At 41.3% G+C, this 14,874-nt stretch overlaps 1 protein-coding gene across 6 annotated transcripts in view; it reads right to left on the bottom strand.

Moving 5' to 3' along the window:
* Positions 1-14,874, bottom strand: part of ZBTB20 (zinc finger and BTB domain containing 20) — a 449,521-nt gene that overhangs the window by 167,329 nt on the left and 267,318 nt on the right. The window lies entirely within an intron of this gene.

A 14,874-nucleotide genomic window follows, 5' to 3' on the forward strand; every position in this document is an offset into this window, starting at 1 on the left:
TGATTTGGGGACAAATCCTCTCCTTCCTCCAGGGAAGGGAAGCTAGCTGGATTGAAAGAGCTGATTAGTGGAAAGCCTCACAGGCAACCTCTAAATTCTCTGTGCTGGGCTTTTAGGCACACAATTGTCACGCAATTGTCACACAATAGTAGGAACGGGAAATGCCAGTTCAGCGTCTGCAGAGAGGTGGAAACAGCCTATGGGATTGCAGGGAAGAGCTCTGCCTGCCTCTACTTTGAAGACCCCTAGCATCTCACAAGGCCAACTTACCTAGTTGAAAGACAACTTTAGAGCTCATTAGAAGGTAAACAACACAGAAACAAAACCGACTGCAACACTACCAACTCTTCAACTTTCATGTGCAGCGCTTAGGGCTGGGGGTGGGGAGGTTTCTCAGAGCACACATGGCTGTCACTGACAGTCACGTTTTTAAAACACTGGGGACAGAGTTGCAAATGTGCCCCATTATGTCTTGAGATGTACTCCCCGGGTACAAAAGGTGCGTGGGTTACTGTAAGCTCCTGTGTTACTTGGCTGAGACCGTAAAAGGCAGTGCAAAGTACAGACTGAGAAAGAAGGAACTGTGGAGAATACAGGGTGGTTATTCCTACTGTACAGGCATGATGCTGGGTGCTCCAGGTATCCCAGAGTCCCCCAGAGCTTTAACCTCATGCTACTTTTCTCCATCCCTGGGGCTGCTGCTCAGCTCTGGGAGACTCCACCAGTATTTCGCAGCCCCCGTGGCTGTGCCTCAGCCCCCATGTCCTGTGAGGGGACTGTGACAGATGTACAGACTGTGTCAGTCGATGCCAAGGTGACCACATTCTGTCCAAGGGCAGCATTTGCAGGTGGCCATTCCCCTCTGTGTTTGCATCCCCCGCGCTGTGCTAAAGGAGCAATTATTATCATTAAAAATAAATCATCCTCCCTGTCGATTGACTGTACTTATTGGCCATTGCTGCCATCTAGCCAGATGCATTTCCAATATTCACAGAAGCCTTGAGCCTGTTTATTTTCCCATTGCTGTTTGGCCTGAAGCAGGGATAAATGCATCCCTTGTTACTTGCTGCCTCTGCAGAGACATTTGTAAACTTTCATGGGGTTTTCGTTTTTTTTTCCCAACAGGTGACAAAATACTGTATAACTGCAGGTGCTCTGCAACACAAACAGGAAAATGGAGATCAGATGCAGCTGTAGTTGGAGTAAGGGGAACATGAAGATAAAGGCAGCAGATAAGAGAGTGCTAAAACAAGCAAAGAAATGACTGAGAAGGGGTAGTTAGCTACTTTTGTTGCCAACTTACTCTTGCAAGGTAGCTAGAACAGAATAATTTGGTCTATTTTGTTATCATGCCAAATTTTTGCAGGTGTTACCAGGGGAAATTTGGAAGTTTGTTGAAAAAAAAGGTTTCTGAACATTATCGTAAAAGGATGAAGAATTTGTTAGCTCAAGCTAGCACTGAAGGATGTACTGGAGGTCACAGCTGAGGGGCACTGGCTGATGTTACTGGACTTGTGAAGCAGGAATTACATGGAAGTGGTTTCAGATAGCTTCTGAGTTCAGATTTATTCTTCTAAGAATTTGTTCCCAAAATTCAGTCAGGAAAATGTTCATAAGGGGGGGGGGGCTTATTCTGCACCCATCCCTTCATCTCCTTTTGGTATGAAATAGGTTGAAAAAATTAATATTCTAAAGAGACTTAGAAACTGAAAGATTCAGACAGAGTTTCATGGCTTGATTTCCATCCACAATTCAGCTCTACAAAGCCAATGCAAACTTCCAGACACTGTGGCCTTTCACTTCTCTAGTCAACTTGGTTTCAGAGCCATATCCAGCAACATAATAAAAAAGAGGTGAAGCACAATGGGTAAAGAGAAAATAAACGTGACTGTATTATAAAAGACAGTGATTGCTGTCTGGCCATCCAAACAAAAGAGGGAAGGAGGATATCAATAAAGGTCTGTGAATTCAAATGTCTTTTACTATACTTCCTGTTCCACCAGAGGAATGACAAAAAAGTTGTATTTTGCTTCCCTGACTTTTCTCTTCTTTGAAAAGGGAGGTTTCATGGGTAATCCCATGTAATATTCAGCTGTGCATCCAATTTATGCAGTGGGATAGGATTAAAAAAGGAACAGAAGGTCTGGATTCTGAACCTGCTGTAACAGTTTTGATTTGAATACAACCCAAGTCTTGAAATGGCTTGTTTTCCACTTCTGGTTTGGAGCTGGTTGAAATACTGCCACAGTAGCACTTCCTGCAAAATTTATGTCCAAGATTCTCATTATTTGGAACTGAACTCAAAAGATTTTGGCACCATGAAATCCAAACAAAACTCTGTTCCTGACTCAACTGGCCCAGAAGTCAACCCAAGCTTAATCTGGTTCTGGGTCCAAATCCAGCTTCAGCCCATTTCCATTGTTATATAGATTATGCCATAATACCACCTCTAGCCTCAGGATTTATGATGCCTCCTCACAGGATGCATATTTGTGTGTAAATACATAAATCACATCAGACAAACAAAGAAGACATGCCAGAAAACAGGAGGGGAGGGAAGAGGAGAGATACCTACCAAGCAGTTTGTCTCTAAAGTGTTGCCAGTTGTGAAAGGACCCGACGTGCTAATATCCGCTCATTCAGACTCTTACAGACATGCTAAGAGCGTGACGGCTGGCAGGCAGTGCATTTAAGTGCTGTTACTGAGGCCCCCAAATATTGACAGAGTGCCAGACTCTGAGAAACTATTGATGTATGCAGCCGGCCGCTGCTCCAGACACCTCTCAGACAGAGTCTTTAAATGTCACAGATTAATGAATTTTCATGAAACGGAGAATGAGAGAAAGAATTAAAAAAGAAAATATCCCATAGCACCAACATGAAAGAATCTTTTATCCCTACACAAAATTCTGCCCTCAAGCCTCAAGATTCCTAATAGATTATAACAGATTGTAAGTTGGCATGAGATGCAGGATGAGGAGGTTAGACCCTCTAGATCATGCAGAGCATCCTCAAACAAAGACAATATGAGAGATGTTCATTTAAAAAAAAACCAGTGACAGTCAAGGGCCGCTCAGGTCTCGGTTTCATTTTAACCTAACCCAAGAGTCACAAAGCTTAAGGGGTATAGCTGGGTAAATGTTTTTGGTTTGTTTTTTTTTTTTTAATCTGAGGTACAAAGGGGGCCAAACTGCAAAGTTCAGCTGTTGACTTTCAACCACCCTAACTTCAGAGCCATTGAGACAGACAGCTGTAGTTGGACCCTCTCTTAGTATTTGATCTTGTGCTTGATCTTATCCAAGAAATTGCAAAAGTTATGATAGAACATTTTTATGCCATCAGATAAACCAAGTATGCTGATTATTTCTCTTTTTTCATTTATATCAGTGAACTCAAATACGTATGCAAGAACTTCAAATATCATTAAAATGTAATAATGCAAAATGCAGTTGGAGTGTAAATGACAAATCTATGCATAACACATAACTAGAAGAGGAAGGAAGTGAAGGGATGATGTAGATGTTCTATGCAGAAGTAAAAATGGGTCATTTATACCCAACCACATAAAAAAAAAATAGCTTCAGTGAGTCCCTCTGCACACAGCCACTTGGAAGTGGAGCTCCAATGAGCCATTTTCTCCCTTGTTCCCAAAGGCATAGGCACTGATTCCTGCAAGGTTCTACTGCCTCCACTGCCCCCAGGCTGTCCTGCAGGATTTCTCTTGAATGCAATGACAGCAAATGCGGTGACCACCATCACACCCAGGTCCTTGCTGGATGCTTCCTTCCCCCTCAAAAGTACATCTGCTTCACAGAGAAAGGGAAATAAGCACCACCACAACAGCAAGGCCTGTCGCAGAAAAATCCAGAGAAGCTGAGAGCACCTCAATGAGCAAAGAGTGCTGTAAGAAAAGCCAAGAAGCAAGACTGTTGATGGGACAGCAAGACCCTGTGGTTTTCTACTTCGTTGGAGGGAGCCAAGAGGAGGGCAATGAAGATGCTTGGAGGGCTGAAACACCTCTCCTATGAAGACAGGCTGAGAGCGCTGGGGTTGTTCAGTCCAGAGAACAGGAGGCTTTGGGGAGACCTTACAGCAGCTGTCCAGCACTTAAAGAGGCCTGACAAGAAAGATGATGGACTTTTTACAAGGGCATGAAGTAATGGGACAAAGGATAATGGCCTTAAACTGAGAGAGGGTAGATTTGAATTGGATATAAGAAAGAATTCTCTATGATGAGGGTGGTGAGGCACTGGCACAGGTTGCCCATAGAAGTTGTGGATACTCCATCTCCAAAAATGTTCAAGACCAGGCTCGATGGGGCTTTAAGCAACCCGCTCTAGTGGAATGTGTCTCTGCCCATGGAAGGGGAGTCAGAATTAGGTTATCTAAAGATCGCTTCAAATCCAAACCATTTTATGATTCTATGATTATCGCTGCAGAAAAGTCAATATTCTTCACTGAAAACTGTTCCACTAACTTTCCTCTTGTCTCTGGCGACACAAGACTTCATAAAATCTCACTGGAAGAATGGGGACTAGCTTGTGCAGTGTTCAAGAGGAGCTTGTTTTCACATCACTTTATCAGTCAGATTATTTGTGGCAACCTTTGCCAAAGCAAAACAAAATTTGGTTTTTCTTTTTTTTTTTTTTTTAAATCTACTTTTCTGAGCATGAAGCCATGTGGAAACAACTGCAAGGACTCTGATGGCAATGTCCTGCTCCTGATGATGTAGAAGTCTTTGGTTTTCAAAAGCCAACACACTTCTGTAGGTTGGCACATCTGGCAATTAATAGTATTGTGGACTACAACAGTCAGCCTTTTTCGTTTTCCACTCTTGTCACCACCCAAAGCATGTCCTCCCTACCCCGCCATATCCACCACACATCCCACAACCACCAGAGCTGCAGCAGGGTCTCCAACACCATTATCCATAGCTCTACAAATGACCTGGCTAAAGTAGAAAGTAGCCGCCCTTTGCCAACAGCCAGAGAAGACAAAGCACATATGTGTGTAAGAGGGGATGACACAAATGACTAATTAAGAATATAAGAAGCCAAAATGTTAAAGCCTTTCTATTCTGTGAACAATCTCTATACAAACAAAGAAAAGAAAATCAATATAGATTTTCACACAGGGAACTATTTTACACATCATTGCAAACTTCCTTTAAAACACTCAGTACTTTTTCTTTAGGACTTTCAAAGAGCCTGTCTAACATTACTGCCCATTCTAGCCTATCATTTCTCCTCACTTACCCCTTTTCCTTTCTTCCCCTCTCTCTCTTTTTAAAAAATAGTAACTGAGGAGCTATCACAAAACACTAACCCAGCATTTCATTCACTCCAGTAGCACATCTTCAGCAAAGGTCAGCATCAGCTATACTGAAAGAAGATGTAAAAAGACCTCAGTATTCCCCTGCTACAAAAGTCTTCAAATACCTCAGAAGAGATGGGCTTCAGTCTAAAGACTGAAGTCAAGCATCATTTGGGATGATCCCTGAACCTCACAGAGAAGCCCAAGTGTCCAAGCTATGAAGTTGCTCTTCACAAGGGCTGATTACCCGGACTCTGCAACACAAGACACGATGATGCCCCTTTGGGTGACTTCATCTCTTGTGCAGGTGCTAGGGCACAGCCAGCTCATTGAAGAGCTTGCCTGACACATCTCTTTCCAGGAGCATGGTGTGTATCCCCGGGCAATGCAAACACTGTCTCCTCCAAGACTGCCTCACATGGTAGCCAGTAACAAAACTCCCTTCAGAGATTTGTCCCTTTTCTGGAGGAATAGTAAAGGGAAGCCAAAATTTCTAAAAACTAGCAAAATTTTGTAAGTGATCATGCTGGGAAAGGAGCAAACCGGGCAATTTTCTAACTCACTGCAAGGCTAGGACACTTTTTTATTCCAGTGAGCATCTGGTATTTTAACTAAATAAAGGGACTGAGTTAGAAGACACAACAAAGTCTTATGACCTGTCCAAACTTATGCAACAGCCTTCTCTCCCTGTCTTCTTTTGCAAATACTAGAATACCTAATAAGCCTTCTCTGTGCTCCCTTTGCATGTCAGCATTACAAAAGCCATTCCAGCTCCATAAACTCCGCACCATCTCCAAGACTGGGGTAACAGAGGTGGGCAAAAATTTAGAAGAACTGGAAATATTAATGATAGCACAAAATTTATCATAGAAAAGAAAAAAGTTGAATACCCTGTGCACACAAAATAGCAATTGCAAGGTAATGAGTAGGAGCAAATCTGTTACAGAATTAAAATTATTAGGTCTGAAAGGGACCTTGGAAGTTCCTAAGTTCAACCTCCTTCACTAGGTTTAGGATAGTATCAAAGGCCAACTCCTTTGTCTCATCTTGTCTCTTTGATTGTCACCATAAAGTTTCCATCAATTAATTAATTTCTTGTAGTAATTTCTGATTAATGTTGTCTACCTTCTGTCTTTTTCTTTCCTTTCCTCCACGTGCATGTGTGTGCATACATCACAGAGCACAACCAGCTTACACCCCCCTCCTTGTTAAAAGTCCCACCTCTTCTGCTGACTTACTGTACTCTTAATCAAAAGGGCAGGAGGAAGCCGCCAGGATTCATTCTTTCCCCCCTCTCCTTCTCTCTCCCTCCCTTTTTTCAAATGGCACAAATGTCAAACTTTCTAAAAGGATGTTTGGCATAGCTGAGTTCAGTCATATAACGTACAAAGTCGGTATGATCAAAAGGTTGCGGGGCTGCCCACTGCTAAAGAAGAGAGGGAAAAAAGGAAACAGAGATCTTTTCTAAAGTGTGAAAGAATGCATGAGCCAACTGTTGCCACTGGAAACACCATGTCTATTAGCAGCAGCAGTGGGTCTGAAACACAAAAACCTTGGTCCAGATTCCAGATTCTCTGAAAAACAGGGCTGTTCTGATCCAACTTTCCGCCCATGAAGAAACAGGGACAGACACAGCTATGGAACTGAAGACTTTTTTTTTTTTTGCCCTGTGCTTTGCATCATTATATGGAAAATAACTGTATCTATGTGGAAGTAAGAGCACTCAGTTTTGTAGTCCAAGTTGCTGAAATAATCAGATAGAACACAGATTCACACATCCAAAATACATGGTCTCTCTGGTACTTCTATACTGCTACCTTTCACCACAGTATTTTCATTCTTACTCTACCCATTGCTGAAAAACTGTTCTTCCCTTTTACATATCTAAGATCGTTACGATTTCATAAGGCAACTGGTTTGCAATCATAGAGCACTTCACAATTGCTCGCATCTTCCTCCACATTTCTGATACAACTCTTCTGGTTTTATTCATCCGTTTATTTGCTTCACTTTGTTGAGTCCTTGTGAAAACGTCTGCATCTTCTTACCCAACATCAACACTAGAGAACAGCCTGGCTATGCCACCGGCTCCTGCAAAATGTCTGTACTCACTGTGGCATTAAAACTGGTGGTCAGAATCTCCCCATGAGCTTAGACAGAGTTTCCCTCCCAGAAGATAACCCCAAAAATGTAGACGAAAAAGCTCATTGTCAATATCCATTTAATAGAAAAATCTTAATTATAGATAGCTTTCAGTCCCAGAACAGTAGACAGGAACTTGAGATTAATTCCCCCTATGACAAAGTATGTGAACAATAACCAGAACTTGCAATCAATACCCAGAGGAGAGAGCATCCAAATTGTAACAGGGATTTGGGATTCATTCCCAGAGGGCGTAATATATGATTTGGAACAGGTAGACTGGGATTAATTTTTTGATTATGAAATATTTGAACGTAATTTTCAACTTTTAATGAAGAGAGGATGTGGACACCACAATTAACATAATTTCTAAGTCTCTCCATCATATTTCAAGAGACAGATGACAGATCACAAACAGCTGTTCAGGTCATACACAAGTTAATGTGGGAGTGCCACCTAAAGGAAAGTGCACTAGGATGGGACTCTGGAGAGGGGCAGGCAAAGACCAGAGGTGCACTTTCCCCATTTCTAATAAAACTTGCTTATTGCAAAGTCTGCATTAGAAGTAATTATTCCATGTTTGCTGACTTTACATGGATAATTGTAAGTCAGAGAACATCAGTATGAGAACATGGTTTTTCTCTTACACAGGGAAAAAATATAAAGGTGTTCACAGGAGAAATAATTCTCACTCTGAAGGAAAATTTCAAAATAGGAGAGCACAAGGTAAAATATATAGAACCTCACCATGTCCCGGGGGGAGAATACAACCCAAATTTCTAAAGTTCCTTAGAATATAATAAAACAGCTAATTGTTTGCCTAGAACAAAGATAACGACTGAGCTGCGAATCTTACCCTTTTCTGTTAGTTTCCACAAAATAATTTTCTTTATGTTTTCCTCACAGGCCAATGAGTAATTTTAATGATTATGAGCTGCATCTGTAGCCATGTAAGACAAGGCAAATTTCCTCTATCTGCATATCTTGCCATTTATGAATGCATCTAACAAAGTGCTGTTTCAGGACAGGTTGATTGTCAAAGGGGAAAGAAAACCTAGTCTCCATGTGCAGCATTCAGTATTGCTCAGTTGGAAGGAAACTATCCAGATTGAAAACGTCTTGCCCTGAAACAACTGGTGGTAGAAGAAATAATAAAAATGAGATAAACCAAAATCCTCTTTCAGCTCAATATATACTTCATTCCTAATTTATATTTGTAAAATATTTTTAAAGACGCTCTGAATTTCTGAAACTGAAGATTTTTCTCTTCCATTTTATGCCTGCTGTGTTAAACTTTTGGGTCTTTCACTGAAAAGAGACAAGCCAATTGGGGTTCCTTGTGGGGCCACCCCACCCCTCTCTAATTAAGCCCTCAGACCCACATCTACCCAAGGATCATTTCCTAAGCCTTCAAAATTATATATAAGTATGCTGTCTCTGCCAGGTCCTATTAATCATAAACTTCTTCTCATTTCATTTCAGTATTAAACTCATCTTGTTCAAATCTCTAATTTTCCACACTGACAGAGAAGTTCTCTATACATCATTCAGTTCTATTTCCTAGATACGTTCAGAATTACAAAATTCATTCAAGCCCATCTGATCTCTTCTCACTAAACCTTCTGCCTTCCACTGACTGACAGAGAAGAATTAGCCTTCCTCCTGTCAAGTATACATCTTTTCCCCACAGAACTATGTGAAAACACATCCAAATACAGGCAATGACTCAGCTTGCCCTTGTACTTGTGTCTTTGCTCTACAGAGCAGTCAGTTTTATGGAGCAGCAAGTCCCATTGATACAATATTAGACAGACTACTAATATTTCTAAAGTAAAAACAGCTGTAGCTACATGGCAGGGTACCACACATTGAAAGCAGAGGTATCATCAGCACCCCTCATTCTAGTGGACACAGGAAGTCTCACGATGAAGTCATGCTACAGAGTGACACTGCTGAGCCCAATACATCACAGGTCATTTTAAGTAATTAAAAAGTAAAATTTGTCACCCACAATTTTCTTCAGTGATCCTATCTAATCTTAAACCCAAGTGGGCAGATCTCAGGTTTGGGAAGAAAAAGCATGTCAGATATTTTTTGCTCTTTCCCTGCTGCAGTAATGTCATCTATTTAATTTCTAACCCAGTGCCACAGCTTCTCTCCAGTTTTACAAAGACATCACAGCACTATTCCGGCAAAACAAATTATGGTACTGCTGTAGCAAATAGGAGATGGGACTAGAAGAGCACTTCATGTATTTTTTCTGTTGAGTCAGACATTCAGTAGAAACGATGGTGGTTTCCCTAGAGGATACACAAGGAGTTCGGTGCTCCATAGCCGGGAACAGCCCCCTTCTGAGAGGCTTTGGTTCCCAAGCAGCAAGTTTCAACCCACAACATGACTCAGGGACCTGCAGAGTTCTCTGCTCCCACATCCACACAAAGGCTACACCAGCTTTTCTGGCAAGTTAATCAAAGCAGCTATGGCAGGGGACTCAGAGTCAGATAGACTCCATGAGGGCATGGTGTTAGATTAGTCACCTCACCAATTTCTGCCTCAGTATCCCCAAGTGTGAATTAGTTTTTGGCACCTACAAGTTAAGAGGTCGGCAGCTTTAGAAGAACTGTATGTTAGACAGAGATCGATATTTCATTTTAAAAAACAGTTTCTATTCTGCTGTACTTTTGCTGATTTGAAAGAAAACAGACTCTGTTGCAGTATTTTTTGACTAAAAACCTGTAGAAGAAATCATTACAGTCTTTTACAACCAGAATCTGGAAGGGTGTCCCATTGTAATATTTTCAAAGAGAAGTTGTGCATGCAGTATGTATGTGCATATGGTGTTTATGAATTGTTTTTTAACTTTAGATATTTTATTCATTTTTCCACATGGTACAAGTAGAACACACATCTTTGTTGGATAGACACCAATACAGTAACATAGCTTTCGATTTCAGGCACTCAAGACTCTGTAGGACAAATGGCTACTCTTATCTTCATGCCAGGACATCACATCCTGAAATTAGGATGCATGCCATCAGGCAGTCAATATCTCACTGAAGATACTCAGCCCTCAATACGTTCAGTTATACTAAATGAAGGAAACTGTAACCACTTCCAGTTATTCCATAGAGAGATTAAGGTCCATGAGAACTTTGTGTCTTGGCATACAACATCCTATTTTGATTTCACTGTGTTGTGGGATCTGCTGTTATCCACAGTTTGTGCACTTCGTTGTTTTTTTTTTCTCACTTGCAGCATGCACACAGGCAGCATAGTAACTTCAGTCATAACAAGGTTCAGAAGACCCTAAAGCAGAGGGAATTGGGTAAGGACTGGCACAAAAACACCTGGCTGGAGCCTTTTAGGACAGCAGCAGAAAGAGCACAGATGCTACTGATACCTGCCTCCCCAGCCCCAGAATGAGCAACACAGAGCTCAAAATTCACTTCTCCCATTTATGCTGTGTGCGTGTGTGTAAGCTTTTCCCCCAGACCTATGGAAAACACTGAAAGCACACTCTCTAGGATAAGTGCCTATCCAGACTCACTAGTGTAGTTCATGGGGCAAAGTCAGATGAAATGCAAGCGTGAACAGCTTACCTACAGACCAGAAAAGTCTTGCCTCTGCACACTGCCATGTCTAATAACTATATAAACCTTGTTTATTTAATTTCAAAGCTGCTGTTTCACTTAAGCTGTACCACGGTCTCAGGAATCACAAGATGGTGGTATTTAAGAAGTAGAGGCGATGCTTTCATTGATTTTCCAGGAAAAAGCTAGGTCCGAAAGCAGAATAAAGTTTCCTTTATAAAGAATGGAAATACTAATAATATAAATGAGTTCTTTATATAATTTAACATTGTTAACTATCACTCTGTTAAATAAAATATAATAAGGGACAAATCAGTACAGAGAAAATACATAAATATTAATTCTGTTCCCACTGGTAATTTAACACCTATCTTGTACCCCAAGGTCTTGAAAACACTGAGTACAGAAAATAGTTCTTTCCCACTATCTGGGAAAAAACAAAGATTAACATTTACATGAACTTCAGATGCACTGGTTTTAAGAGAGCCAAACTAAAATGCCCACGTTGAGTATCTATGGCACAGAAAACGAATCATGCTTGTTCACTGTCCTACCGAGAGTTTCTTCCTGTGATTGGCTTAAATTTGAGGTTTCTTGACAAGATCTAATAAATGGTTAACCTCGCTTTCCTGATAAAAAGCAAATGCTCCCTGACTTCACTCTTTTCTTGAAACAAGTCCACATGGATGAAATATACAAACTTCTGTCAACACCACCGCTGCCCTGTGCATTATTTAAATGCTAAAATAAAAAAAGGGGATTTTTTTTTTTTTCCTCAGGCACGGCAGGTTCCACCGCGGGGAAGTTCAGCTCTGCTCTCGCAGGCACAGACCTGGGGCAGTGCCAAGCCCTCTCCCCTCACCCATCCCCTTTCCTGCTCTCCCAGCAGCGGGGCAGCCCTAGGGCAGCAGGCAGCGATTCCAGCGAGGCGCGGTATAAATAGGAGATGTGCTGTAGCCTTGTGGATCGCAGGTGGCACAGAGCATTTATCTTCACACGCGCCAGGGTGGATATCTACAGCTTACGAGTGGGAAAGGTCAGGTATGTCAGCTATGATGGCAACAAACAGCCTTACTAGCAGGCGCGGGTGTATTCACCTTTCGCTGCTCACAGGCGGCGGGCGCCTCCGGAGCTGGAGCGGGAGCAGCAGCCCTGGAGCACCGGCTATCTCCGGGCATGCTCCCACCTCGGCTTGGGGCTCCCTCTCCTTCCCCCGCCTGTTGGGAAGGCGCCACTGCCTGCGAGGGTGGCAGATAACGCCAGTATTTTGGAACTGCTCTCTTCCGAAGCCACTGAAGAGATTTATTATTTATAGGCAGAGGGATGAAAACATGAAGTACGTACATGGGGGCCCGTGGGGGGAGAGCCAGTTACTGCCAGGCAGTAATTTCAGTCTGAAGTTCCTATGACTTAAATAGCCACTTGAGCTCTGCTCTTGCAGTTTATGATGTCAATAGAACCCCTAAATGAAATTACAGCCTTCTGATACGCAGCGGGGTAGCTTTTCTTCACCGTGTAATATACCCGGCCGGGAGAAATTGCACTATACGCAGAGTTTCACTAAAGCAGAGTTTATCATAAGAATGTTCCTGCTAAAATATGATTAGGCTTCTTGTTTGCCAGATAACACATCTAATGAATCAGGGTATGTGTGATAGTCATGTTTTGTGAACGCAGACATATACCCTGAGGTGAACTGGGCACTCCACTGCCTCAAAGCACCACTGTTTCATTTCCACCGTAATTTGCACCTGCTTTGTTTTGCCAGCAGCACAGACCCATGCTAGCTCTGGAACTTGCCCCCGTTCCAGGAACTCGAAGCTTGCAAAGACAAAAAAAACAAACAAGGCAGAAATGGGGGGATCTACATGCTGTATTTACAGGCTTGCTTCTCATTTTTTTTTTTTTTCTCTTTTAAGCATGCCTGAGCCTGGCTAAACCTCATTAGTAGCCCTGTGAGGGTAGGAAAAAAAAAATTCCACTTTTCAGATGGGTGAGAAACAGACAGAGGTAAAGATCACAGTGATAGACCTGGGACACAGATTCAGGTCTCCTAAAGTCTATTCCATTTCTCTCCACTGTCATTATGTTACTCCTACAACCCCCTTCTCAGCCCAGGACAGGAAGAAAAACCCTTCATCTTACCGTTCATGAACCTTCCTATTTCTTTATCCTTTAGCTGAGGACATGACTGCAGTTGATAATTAGAGATCTGTAGTTAGTGGTTGCTTTATCTCAATAACTTGCAAATCCCTCTTACTTTCCTAACTTTCCCCGTCATATGACTTAATTCAAAATCAAGTTTCACTTTCTTTTCTGAATTACAGGAAGGAAAATTAGTGCTGCTTCAGTGTTGTGACCCAGGAAAAAAAAGCTGTTGTTCAACTTTTAGAAAAGATAGGCTTACACTATAAAATAAGAAAACAAATTGAGAATACCTTAAAACAGGCAATGTACTCAAAACAAGGCATTTTTATTCCTTTTTGCTTTTATGTACTTTTACTGCAAAAATTGTCTCTGGATATTGCTTAAGTTCTTGTACTTCTGTAGCATCCAGTACCTATGAATCTGTGTACCTTTATCATTACATCTTTTTCTGTGCTTTGTTCTTGTCTGATGCAGTTAACAGTCATAGAACAAGCAGCATATCACATCAAACAATTGTGCAGAAAACAGTGGTTTTCATTCTACTCCATAAATATATATTCTCTTCCCCAAAAGTTCAAATGTTCAAACTGGTGGTTTGAACATGAGCGAAAGAATACTATTTTCTCTTTGGTGGTGTCAGAGAAAGGATGACAACCTTCCCACTTTATCTATGGGTAAAAGAGAGGTTTTAATTTGGCACTGCATGTAAAGCACTTGAGATTACTACTTGAAAGGGATGCTGTAACTAAAATGGCTACTGCTAGAAGCAGACAGTGCATGTATAAAAGAATGACCATATGTATTAATTTTAATTTTTTAAAGCAACTATGATAAACTATTACACAGTAGACAAAGAAGCTAGTACTAATGAGACAATTTATCATCTTACCATCCCAAAGTGTTTAAATGGCATGTTAGAATATGATTTGAAATTGCAGATTTTCACCCTAATGATTTTAGACCATAGACAAACCATTAGAACCTTGGCTTACAGTCAATAAGCAGCTTATACCATAATAAGCAAAACTGTCTATTTTTTCCACATTGCTGTACATAAATACCAGCAAAGACGAGTTCCTTTGCTACCAGAGAGAATTACAGAATAAATAAATTAATTAAATAATTTAAACATCAAGAGGTTTAGAGCAACACAGAGACTCTTAAAAAAGAGATTAAACATTGTTTTGCCTTCTTGGTGAAAGATGCCAGAGTGACAGTCCTTGACTTCAGTATATCCAGAGAACAAGTGTTATACAGGCAGAAGTCTGAAGTTTCAGACATTTAGCACTGTGCTTTGAGAACTTTCCATTTCAGAAGTACTTATGTCTTTCAGACTTACACTGCCTGGAGGGAGAAAGTAAATCAGAGATAAGCTTCAAAGATCAGACCCAAAAGTGTGTGTGGGCGTTCAGTATAGCCCATTTAGAGAAAAGAAAAAAAATCCATTATGTTTCTATCTGTGATGTGAACTGCCTGAAAGTTTGGGATGTTCTGATCTGTCAGCTGCTTTGAGTACACTGTAGAAAGGTGATGCAACAGCTAAGTCGGGATCTTAACATCAATTTAGTCAAAAGCCGGGACCATTTGGATTGAGGCTTTGATGTATGTAAAGGTTATTTCTATGTGTATGTAAGACTCTTTACTGAAGGGATCAGCCAACTTAATTGCGGGTTTTGTTGAG

The sequence above is a fragment of the Manacus vitellinus genome, unplaced genomic scaffold (assembly GCF_001715985.3).
Source record: "Manacus vitellinus isolate BGI_N305 unplaced genomic scaffold, ASM171598v3 scaffold_28_pilon, whole genome shotgun sequence".
In the NCBI taxonomy this organism is placed as follows: domain Eukaryota; kingdom Metazoa; phylum Chordata; class Aves; order Passeriformes; family Pipridae; genus Manacus; species Manacus vitellinus.